This window comes from Macrobrachium nipponense, chromosome 30 (assembly GCF_015104395.2).
Source record: "Macrobrachium nipponense isolate FS-2020 chromosome 30, ASM1510439v2, whole genome shotgun sequence".
NCBI lineage: Eukaryota > Metazoa > Arthropoda > Malacostraca > Decapoda > Palaemonidae > Macrobrachium > Macrobrachium nipponense.
The window spans coordinates 5532444-5545200 of record NC_087218.1 but is presented as its reverse complement, the minus strand read 5'-3'; the positions used below and the strand labels follow the sequence as shown (position 1 = coordinate 5545200).

At 36.8% G+C, this 12757-nt stretch overlaps 1 long non-coding RNA gene across 1 annotated transcript; it reads left to right on the top strand.

The window, feature by feature from the left end:
* The first annotated feature begins 373 nt into the window (after window positions 1–373).
* LOC135202002 (uncharacterized) lies at window positions 374–10296 on the top strand. Its single transcript, XR_010311634.1, has 3 exons — window positions 374–657; window positions 9105–9286; window positions 10107–10296. It is a non-coding gene; the product is annotated as an uncharacterized LOC135202002 (long non-coding RNA).
* Window positions 10297–12757: the final 2461 nt, after the last annotated feature.

The window sequence follows — 12757 nt, the reverse complement described above, 5'->3', positions numbered from 1 at the left end:
TTGCCTTGTGAGCAGAGTAAAAACAGTGGTTTACAACCTCATCTGGTACCGCTGTTTGTTACCAGATCGACGTCCATTGTTTCAACGCCTACGACGTCATCCTGCCTCGCCTATGATATGGTAACATTATTTGTCCGTCGGACATTGTTCGACCGTGTGGACGTACCTTTTGGTGGATCTTCTGAAGTAAATCAAGATTTTCTGACCCATTTTAATTTTATATTTAAAAAGCTGAATATTAACATATCTTAATCATTATTATATGGAATTTTGAGGAGCATTCCCATTCATTTTATTTATATCTTGTCTATATCCAGTCATTTAACTGTTCATAACATTTATTTTACTTAATACAGGAGGTGAAAATAATCTTTATAGAAATTCCTGAAAATGAGTTTACGTCTCACCAGCGAATGTGAAGTCGTTTATGAAGAGACTTTGCCAAAACCCAAAGATTTCAGCCAATGAAAGGAGGCGTTAGAAACATGGTTATGGTATAGGCTTCTGATTGGTCCAAGGAATTCCTCCTGTCCTCCCTTTGGAAGGCTCAGACTCAGTGTAGTTCTAAACACGAACAGGAGTGGTCAGTGGACGTTTTTGCACACAAATGCTCACGAGATAAAGGAAAGGACTTTAGTAATGGAGAAGGCATTTCAGGTTAGTTTTTCCAACATTCTTAGGGGATATTATTGGTGCTGTAAGGCTTTGTATGCTTCGTGAACCATTGTCTAGCGTGAAAATGTCCTTCGAAGGAAGGAGTGTTGTCGTCACAGAATCTGAAATTTTGCAGTTTTCAAAAATAGTTTACAGACTGGAAAGTCCTTCGGAGCTGGAAGCCCATAGTGTCATTCTTCAAATTAGACTTGTGTACGTTTTTAAAAATTAACTTTCCAAAATTCTGAGGTTCTTGAACAACATATTTGTGGTGGGGGTCTATAGCAGAACGTTCATCGTAAGTGTAGTGAGGTGCTGAAGGTGGTACCACGTGACACCTGATGTGGATAACTGGACTCTTTTTAATTAAAACAACATAGACAGACCCTCCTCTGAAAGCCTTTGACGATCACGGGGAATGGGGCAAGGAGGATCCAGCTAGTTCGATTTATTGGGCTCTAATTTCCAAGCTCGTTAAAAATAATGATTATGAATGGAGAAACAAATCCACAGTTACATACGGGTAAATATATTTAACAATAGATCTATACAGAGAACTTTCAGGAATCTGTTCGATTTCAGTTTTTGCGTGAAGTTGTTTATATAAAAGAAGGGAACCGGTCGTTAAAAGAAGCAGTAGCAGATCAGGCAATATTTACGCTCACATTATCAATAAGCCAAAATTCAAGTGAGGGAAATCGAATAGCTGGAATCGAATTGTCATTACGGAAAACTGAGATGTCGCCATCGATGTCCAAAAAACCTCGAAAATTTTGGGTTTACTTTCTGTTTCTCTATCTGGGTGACATTGGTAATCAACAGCCTTCGTGACGAATTCACGAATGTTTTGTTTTAGTTTTCAAAATACTCAGCAAGCTTATAGAAATATAAAGCAGTACAGTTAGAATTAATTAATTCAATATAAAATGGAGTAACATAAATAAAGAAAGGCAGGTATATATGTTTATCAGTGAAATATAAACCTATGGAGCGAGCTAAAACTGTCTGAATACCGGTTTTAACAATAAAAATCCCTTCTCGGTATGTAATAAATGTCCATTTTATGAACAAATTACAATTATTCAGTCATCTTCCGATGCTATATATATATATATATATATATATATATATAGATATATTTGATATTTAATATATATATGTATATATATATAATATATATATATATATATATATATATATATATATATATATATAGGGGGATAGAGAGAGAGAGAGAGAGAGAGAATAATAATTATTATATATAAAAAGAAAGAATACTGATAATAATAATAATTAATAATAATAATAATTCCAATATTTACATATGCTATTACAAATTTACATTTCATTAAAAATGTTACAACATCGTAGTACAAATTAGTTATTTCATAAAAATTTACAACATTATACAAACATATAGACAGATTATTTTAGACAAGGTTATGTATAGCTATAATATAGAACTAATTAAAACTCTGGAAATTTTACATATGAAAAAATGAATTTTCATAACAGTACAAGAATATTAAAACTCTTAGCAAGCTAAAATATAAACAATACAAATAAAAGTATACTTCTATAAGAAATAAAATTATCTTCAGCAAGATTAAAATTTTACTTCAAAATCACTTTTAAAATGTAGTAATTTATAAAACTGTAATTCACTATATCATAAATCCATAAAATAATAGAGCAGTTTTTATAAAATCATATTGATTTCTTCAATAAATATTGAAAACCATTGGGATAAACTCCAGGCTTTCATTTGTCCATGGCTGTGAAAAGGGAATGACTGAGGGAACTAACCATTTAATTAAGAGAGTGATAGAGCTGTCTCCTGAAGGCAGAAGGGTTATAGGAATGAGGAAAAACAAGAGTAAGTGCAGACTTCCAAAACAGTTACTCTACCGCTCGATAAGAGAGTTGCATAAATTCACACTGTAAAGGAAACACTTAAAGAGATTGTTACTTACCTGTTCAGAGAAATCCTTAGCCTGTTGTCTACCTTCTATGTATTATAGGCAGTGGAAAGCCTTAATGCAAATGCACTGCGACATCCACGAGGAGAATGCTGCAACATGATTGCCATAGCAGAAATAGTTGTATGGACGTATACTTTGCAGCTATGGGTGACTTCAAATGTCTGCTCAAGCAGGACGACAATATAAACACACCTGAACAGCTTGTAACTATTGCCTCTCTAATTTTCAGCGGGTATATTTTCCAGTATATATATACTCTAAATAAACCAAGAGGTCATAATAATCTCCCAAAATAATGAAACGCAAATAAACTTTATTGCATAAACTAATTTGGATACATAAAACAATAATCCATAAAGTAATTTAAAAATGTAAAACACTATACGTCATAATCGTAGTACGGTACACTTTCATTCATATTTTGTTAACGGTGTCCGAAAGTCTCAGTCAAATGCAAAGAAAATTGAAAATGTTCAACAGTAAAGTGCCATTATTAATAATTTTAGATACTTAGTTATATTGCCATACATTAGCGGAAGGTCTAAAACATGTTGGGACAAAATTTCAAGAAGATACAGTTGGTATTTAAAAAGATATTTAAGAAAACCTCTGCACCGCAGGCCTTGAAATGGTCAGTAATTGCCTCTAACAGATGAATCCCAAAGGGTACTGACAATACTTTTTGTATGGGTTTTGAGATGGAGCATTTCGTCTGTCATGTTAAGAGTTCAGCGACTCATTGGCGTGTTCGGTATGGTGTTGGCGTGCCACCTCTGTGGCTGCGAGTTCGATTCTCGGGCATATCATTGAGGGGTTAGAGATGTATATTTCTGGTGATAGATATTCATTCTCGACGTGGTTCGGAAGTCATGTAAAGCCGTTGGTCATATTGCTGGATAACCAGTGGTTCCATGCAACGTAAAAAGTTACGAGTTCAGTGGAACATTGTAGTTACCCTTGTTGCATATATGATGCAAAAACTTGAGCTAGTTTGTACAAAAGGACTTAACAATGTTTAAACCTTTATTACCATTTAAGACCATCCAATGCATCTCATTAAATTGCCAGGAGATGCCTAGATCACCCATGCTTTGCCTTGAAAATAGCCTCCAGGAGTGTTACTCTGCTTTGGTGGGCACCACTTTTTAAACCTGTCTATGACACCATGGGACGGTACGTACCTGCCATCAGTGCACCGCAGCATCCTTTCGACCCCTAGCAGCAACTCCTTTCATTCCTTTTACTGTACCTCTGTTAATATTCTCTTTCTTCCATCTCACATTCCATTCTCTCCAAGCAATTGCTTCCAAGTGCAACTGTAAGGTTTTCCTCTTGTTACACCTTTCAAACCTTTTTAGTATCAATTTCCGTTTTAACGCTGAATGACCTCATAGGTCCCAGCACTTGGCCTAAATTTTATATTCTATTCTGATTCTATCTAACAACAAATGTAGGAATCTATAGGGAGTTAATGCCATCAGTGGACCTCATGCAGTTCACTGTAGGCATTACTTAAGGTTCTTTGCAGTATACTTTCGGCTCCTAGATACAGCCACTTTTGTTCCTTTTACTGTACCTCCTTTCATATTCTTTCTTCATCTTGCTGTACACCCTATCCTAACACTTGATCATAGTGCAACTGCAAGGTTTTCCTCCTGTTACACCTTTCAAACCTTTTTAGTGTCAATTTCTGTTTTAACGCTGAATGACCTCATATGTCCCAGCACTTAGCCTTCAGCCTAAATTCTATATTCTATTCTGATTCTATCCAAAAACAAATGCAGGAATGCACTGAAGGAGGGGAAATAAGAAAACTCACAAAGAAAAGGGAAGATTATATATGGTTTACGAACTGAGTGACTGACTGGTGCTTGTCACTATAGAATTATCATTGTTACAGTGCTCCCTTCTATGAATAGAGTAGGAATGTGGAAATGATTTGGAAATGCAATTTCAGCCTGAAATATGTAAGGTTTTAGTTACCAGAGATTATAACGCAGAATGACATAATTGTATTTTTTAAAAAAAGATTTTGGGCATAATTTTCACCATGGATGATTGCTCAAATATAAAGTGTGAAAAGATTGCATACACACCGTCCTAGTTACTAGATGATTGATATAAAAATTCTCTAAATTGCCCAATATAAGCATCAGACGTCACTGACCATCTACTTTTAAATTCATTGTAATTACCTCTACCCCTTTCTCAAACAAGGCGTAATCCGACCTCCAGCTTACTGTTTAACATGCACATTATTTTGTACATTTTCATTCTAATAAATAAATGATAAATATCCATTTGTAAAATTCCTGTATATTTAATATCGCTTCGCTACAGGATCAATCCGTCCACCAACCCAAACCTGTTATTACTACTCCTGAGAAGCTGTCCCTCCATTAAGGGTTAAGTTGTTAACTCAACATGAAACACCTTTTAAGGTTTTCCTACCCCCAAAAGAACAACAGCAACAACAACAACAATAACAAAGTAGTCTACATACTTACTTCCCGAGTAAGCGAAAATAGTCGAAGTTGAACAGCAAAAGAAGAGAGGAAGTCAATAGATTTTCATCGCCCTTACAAGGAATATGCACATAAGCCCCCGGTGGAGTGGGAGTAGGGCTAAGTGTCGTCAGTGTAGGCTCCTTTCATTTCTTATACTGAAGCTCCTCTCTCTTTCTTCCATCTTACTTTTCACTTTCTCTTAACAATTGCGTCATCGTTATTTTCAGCGCTGAATGACCTCATAGGTCCTAGCTCTTGGCCTAAATCTTATACTCCAATTCCTAGTGTCTACGCTGATCTTTACAGGAAAATGGGAATCGGTAAAAAAGAAAAAAAATTAATGTTCATGTCGTTGTTACTACAGGTCTGTATCGTGATGGTACAACATATAAATTGTAGGTTCATTAACACGAGAGCTGATTGTATCTAGAATTTGATTATACGCCTTTTCTCGAATATTGCTGGCAGGGTTGAACTTATCTGTGTGTCACATCTTGTTTATCATGATGATCTCCAGAAATGAACTTTGTAACTGGTAAAGACAAGAGTCAAATATCTGAAGCGGAAATTGACAGTAAAAAGGTTCGGAAGGTGTAACAGGAAGAAAACCTCAAAGCAGTTGCTGTATGAAACAGTTGTTAAGGGAAGGTGGACAGTAAGATGGAAGAAGGAGAATTTGAATGGAGTTACAGTAAAAGGAATGAAAGTGGTTGCAGCTAGGGACCGAAGGGACGTTGCAAAGAACCTTAAGCAATGCCTATGTATACAGTGCACCGCACGAGGTACACTGATGGCGCTTCTCTCCTACGGTGTTCTTGTTCTCTGATGTGTAGTTGGATCCCACTGGGGTGTGAAGTAGGTCGTCCCACTTTCAATTATGATACAATCTTTTGATGGATCACAGATCGCCAAGTAATACCTCCACCCCTGCCACCCCCCCCCCCCCCCGGCCCCCCCCACCCTCCCCAGTCACTCAAACCTCTGCTATGACCAGTTATAGTCGGATGAATACAGGGTACAAAATTCAAGTCGTTCTTGTTGTCCATTCCAGCAGCACTAAATGTGCTTACATGGAAAACTGAACATGATTAGTACTACATGTTACCATCAGTGCACTGCAACCTAACTGCAACACCTTTCATTCCTATTACCTCCGTTCATATTCCCTTTCTTTCATCTTGGTCTCCATCCTCTCCCAACAATTGTTTCAAAGTGCAGCTGCGAGGTTTTCCTCCTGTTACGCCTTTCAAACCTTTCTGCTCTCTCTCTTTCCTATCCAGCACTAAACACCTCTTTTTTTTTAATTTTATCCCAGCGCTGATCTTAGGCCTAAACTGTATGTATTCCTTACATGGAGAACTACTGTTAAAAGTACCAAACGGATCACTTCTCATCAGCCTAATTGACACACCCTCCCTGGTCGCGTGACAAAATGTGACTGTGACTGACGTAGTTTCCAGAGGCCTGGTGGAGTCAGTCTATGCTGTACTTAATCTTTATTTAATTACAGTAAAGCAAATGTCAACAATAGCAACAACAGCAAACACGCGTAATGACGCTAATGGTAGCATAATGATATAATGATTTGAACCAAGTGCATATACTGCACTTACCATTTTGGACAGGCAACCTTAATTTATACTGTTACACATTTTAACACATTCAAAGTAGGTTTATGCTTTGAAAGCCATGATGCCATTTCTAGGTCTCGTGAGGTCGCTAATTCATAAACATACGTAGATCATTATTGGTGAATGGTTAATATATATATATATATATATATATATATATATATATATATATATATATATATATGTATATATATATGTAATATATATATATATATATATATATATATATATATGTGTGTGTGTGTGTGTGTGTGTGTGTGTGTGTACATGTGTGTGTGTGTTACTGAATACTCTGTGGTAAGTTGAATTCGTCACTACTGAAGATATGTTTGCTTGTTGATTTACCTTTCTTTTTTAATAAGTGGTCTAAGACTCTTTCTGTATTTCCCAGTGTCTTCTATTAACTCTTTCAAATGAACTCCATATTCTTTGGAAGCTTGAATTCCAAGTTAATGGGCCTCAATATATGGTGGGCTTCTTCCATACGATTAGGGTTCGTCTTAATAATAATAATGTATATTTTTGATCAGTTAGGTTGGGTTATTTTCCATGTCAGTTCAGGCTCGCAAATGCTGCCGTACATTGTTAAAAGGAGCCATGAAACCTCGTCATTATGTCTTCAGCCAGGAGCAAAGTTTAGCTGGACAACAGAGTTTGTCATGTAATTTCATATGTTCGTGTCCTTGTGCTTATGTGCGTGTGCTTGTGCTTGTGTATGTGTGAGTGTGTATGTGTGTGTATCACAGAGAGAGAGGGAGAGAAGAGAGAGAGAGAGAAGAGAGAGGAATAACAAAAACAATGTTAAACGACATTATCAACAATCTAAATCTACAAGAGCTGCAGAACTTGGAGAGAAAAACGCGTTCGCTATTATTCACACCAAAAAAAAAGAAGAAAAAACAGAAACCTTTTGAATAAATTATTAATCTATTTCATCACGCCATTTTGTCTCTCGGTGCTGCGATATAACGAAGGACACACCCAAAAGTTAGGAGACGAAACGGGGTCACTTTCAGTGCTCCAGTAGACTCGGTGTTGGGTGCTCCTCGGCTCCGTTTCTGTGAAATAGAGTTGCGAGTCTAGCGACTAGCGAGTGCCTCTCCCGTGGATGGTGGAATTGTAGGAGTATTTGACCGTGTTGTTTAATACTTCTTGTTTCTGGAGAGCGGAAGAAACTGTTGTAAGAAGTGCTATAGGGATGAAACATTTCTCAGTACTTAAAATTCATCTATTAGTTTTTCTTCTATATATAATTATTTGTTTGGTTACAGTCACTGTCATGAATATTATCTCTCTCTCTCTCTCTCTCTCTCTCTCTCTCTCTCTCTCTCTCTCTCTCTCTCTCTCTATCTATATATATATATATATATATATATAATATATATATATATATATATATATATATATATATCAATGAAATACTCTCTTTAATACATGTTCTCGGTTTGTGCTTACAACAATACCTGCAGGAAGATAAGTAAACTTTGGAAGTGACACTATTTTCTTTAAGTTGCTGTTTGTACAACAATATTCCTCCCAAATGTTCCAGTAAATTTCCTGTTTTTCCCTTTTTTTTTTTTTTTTCTTTCTTTCACCCCCCCCATAGCCACCGTTTCTGTTCCGCCATTGAGATCCCTGCTGCTTATTTTTCTACCTGATGTTGAGTTTTCACTTAGCGACGAGTGCCTTCACTCTCACCTTATTGACGTTGTACCATACTCTGCTTTTTCCATCCGCCTGTGGTGTTTTCACATGGTAACACTGCGTCCCGGGCTTTAAATAGTTACGCTATGTGTAAGTTTTAGGTAAATAAAATTATATCTGGGTGTACATCTGCAACTGAAAAGTGTTTTAATTATTTACTGTATGTGAATTACACCGTTAATATTCGAAATAGGATATTGTTATTATTGTTGAATGTGACTATCTAAAGCCCCGGACGCAGTATTACCATACGCAAACACCACAGGCGGGTGGACAGGGGGCGTAGCTTACATTAGACCTATTGCTACTTTAGCTACCCCAGTACCTCTGCTCATATTTTCTTTCTTCCATCTTACTTTCCACCCTCTTCTAACAGTTGATTCATGGCGCAACTGCTTTGAGGTTTTCCTCCTGTCACGCCTTTCAAACCCTTTTTACTCTCAATTTCCGCTTCAGAGCTCAGTGACTGCAAAGGTTCCATCCCTTTGCCTTTGGTCTAAATCTTATATTCTATCTATCTACTCTAGCTACGAAATTCAAACAGTCACTCAATTGTATCTTTCTCTGGATCCAAGTATCAAGTGAAAGTATCACGAGAAGGAATGAAACGAACATTTATCCCACAGGTAACAGCAGCGTCCATGTGCAAAGTGTCTCCAGTATTTCGAACCAACTTGCTGTTGAAGGATGCCATCTTTTTCACGCGTGATGGAACTTGGACTTTATTTGCTCTCAGCATTCATCGTCTTGAAACCATCTCTCACTCAGACCACCAGTCTTGAAAGCGACGCCACTTCAACTACTAATGGTCAGTGAAATGCAGTCAGTAGTGCCAGTTTTTGGGATAATGTCCACATAAGAAATTTTATAGTTATTCAACCTTCTTCGTTCCTCGTTGGACGAGTGGTTTTCGCGCTCGTCTACCGATCCAGTAGTCCTTTAACCCATATGTTTTCATTTACTTTGCAAAATACGATCAGTCGTAATTTCTTTGGAATAAATGGAAAGCTTTTGAGAAAACTCTTGTTTATTAAAGTTTTATCGGAGAATTCGATATGAATATAGAAAATTTTCATATTTTCATAGTAATCTATGGTATTTTCCATATTTTTACACCATCCTTTGTGATTTTCGTTTTTTTCCTCTCTCTGGAAATGTGTTTTGATGCAATCTCTTATCAAGGAATATCTGAAATATTTGGAATACATTGGCAATGTCTCAACATAAGATTAAAAAGATTAAAAAGGCCTCAAAATTTGTATATAATCAAGATCGGTTAATGTCTCATTGTTAAGATAATGACGTCCTAGTTCCTCATGAAACTGATACCTCTTGTCCGGTGGAATTTGGAAAGATCTTGCAGGCATAATACACAAGGAAATACTGTCCAGAGCAACCCCTTTCATCTCTTTTTACTGTACCTCCGATCGTATTATCTTTCTTCAACCCTCTCCTAACAATTGTTGTACAGTGCAACTGCGAGGTTTTCTTCCTGTTACGCCTTTCAAACCTCTCTACTCTCAGTAGTTTCCCTTTCAGCGCCGAACCACCTCACAGATCCCCCATTGCTAGGACTAAACTTTTAATCATTTCAATTCCTTACATTTCTGGTTTTCTGTCCCTTCCAGAAACAGAGACGTTCGTCTTCGCAGCGTTCCAGGGCGACGGGATCCCCACGACGGAGTCTTATCTGTACTACAAGGGGGAGGTGCCCGAGATGACTCAGTTCACCGTCTGTTTCCGAGTCAACTTCCAGCGGTTCAGAGATCTTAGTCCCATAGTTTCTTACGCCGTACCGGGGGATGTGCACCACCTGCATATTTGTGAGTAATGGGTCCTCACAGGAATGGTACTATAGTAGATTTACATCAACCGCGCATTTGATGTTTAGGCCCGTCCTTTACGACGCTCCTGATTGGCTGTTGATAAGCCAATTACAGGGCTGGAAACTCTCTCGAGAGAGAATTCACATAGGCAGGATGTATGTTGCACCTCCCGAGGAAAACGTCTTTCAAGAATATACGTCCTGCCTATGGGAACTCTCGAGAGACTGAGCTTTCATCCCTGTGATTGGCTTCTGAACACCCAATCAGGAGCGTCGTGAGGGACTGGCCTAGGCATTAGATGCACGGGTGATGTGAATCTACTATAGTACCGTACTGGATTTTGTAGAACATTTTATTAAAACGAATTATGTATAAAACCTAAGTACAATAGATACATTAAGCAAATTATGATAAAGTTCTGTTTTAATTTACGATCAGCGTTGTACGTATCTCTGAAAGTTCGTAAGTAGAGGAGAGTCTGCAATTTATGTAACATCAATACTTAACTTATTTATAAAATGATATCATGGGATATTAATTACAATCAACAAGTCAGAATCTAATTCAGCTTATGTGGAGATAACAAGGCAATGCTTATAGCTTACTTGATATGAAAATATGATAGAGTAAAACTATTTTATAAGCCCGTTCTTAAGTAAGTTGATAATTATGAGGGGGAGCCAAGTTCTATGTAAGGAGTAATTTGCCAGTCGCCCTGAAGACTAAGGTTTGTTGGTTCTGAAACGAATGCAACCAACACTACAACGCCACTGGTTATGGGTCGAGGCAATGTCTTTACAACGGCGCCTCTTAATCGTAAGAGTTATATTTAATTGTTAACCTCTTTAAATCTTTTTTTTTTCCACATCTTATTTAAGGTCTCTCTTCTTATTTCATTATGTTCTTCTTTAAATAGGAATTTCCAACAATATAATTTTCCTTTTCTTCATAAGGTTGTTGAATGCCAATTGATCTACTATGAGATTCAGGGCCTCTCTGTAACACGGTTTTTTGGACTTTGCTCCATATCAAATCATCGGATGTAGCTGAAAGTTGACAAATGTATATTTTACAACCACACACAAATTTTAGCAGCATTATCAATGACCTAAACCTGATAGTTTTAATTTTTATAGAGTAAAAATTATCCAGCCGATGCCATGGCCAATGATTACGAGCCAAGAGTCGAAAACATTCATTATGTAAGCAAGGTAAACAACAGTTGACGAAATGTTGCCCCGCCCATCCACCACAGAAACTCATTCACCTTATTCCATCGGCTCTGAAACCCATAGCAGTCAATAATGGCTAGCAGGATTTGGAATTTTCCCCGTGGTTGCAAAACTGCATTTGTCTTACGACTTGCAACTTTTTACAGTCAAGAGAAAGCCCGTGGCCATGACAAAGACTTTATGAATGGCGGAACGATACATAGATGTGGGTGGGGTATCTGTACTAGCGTAGTAATACTACTGTAGTAATAGCAGTAATATAAATGAATTAAACGTTTAGGCCAACTGCTGGGATCCTTGAGGATCATTTAGCACTTCTTGCAACTACTCGAGAAATGAGTTTTTATAGCCAGAAGTTAAATTTTCTAATCCAACAATGCCCATGATAGCCTTCAGTGTTATCCTGAATTATAACGAGGCCAAAGTGGGTGGAGCCTCATGAAGCCATCATTCTGACGATAATTATTGATGAAGGTTCAAAGCCAAAATGCGGTAACGGCTAATTTTTTTTTTTTTTTTTTTTTTTTTTTTTATTTTTTTTTTTTTTTTTTTTTTTTTTTTTTTTTTTTTTTAGTAAATAGGTAGATAGCCAATAAATAAAATTGCTTGACATTGGATATAGCAGTTATCATATCAAGCTTGTCTACTATGTTTTTGAAAATTACCAACTATTCCCTACATCTTGTTAATCTGATTGTGACCTATAAAGTAGACTGTAATTTCTTAGGAAACTTATTTTGGAGTTAGACTAATAATCGAAGTGTTTTTGTATTTATTAACATATTTTGTTGGTTTGTTCATTATGACAATTATCAGTGGAGAGGTTTCAGAGTTCATAAAGTTGTACTGCTTTGCTTGTATTTACCTTTTTGTCATTGTTGCCAATCATCCATCGAGAAAGAGGGAAGAAATGCTGTCATAAGTTACGTAACGAGTGCGTTCGAAACCTTTTCTCTGAGTAAGTTGGCCCGTCTTCAAAAAAAGTCACTTTTACATTATAAGTACCAAATTTATTCAACCTACGTAATGCAGAATACAGTCAAAATTTATGTGTAGATATAATGGGTATTCTGAATAAGCGTTATATTTATGAAATGCATAGATAAAGTTATTGCGAAAAAACCGTGTTACAGAGGCCCTGAATCTCATAGTAATACGTTCTTCCCTGTGAAGAGAAATAAAGCTATGAATTTTCTTTTAAGGCACCGAAATTGATAGACC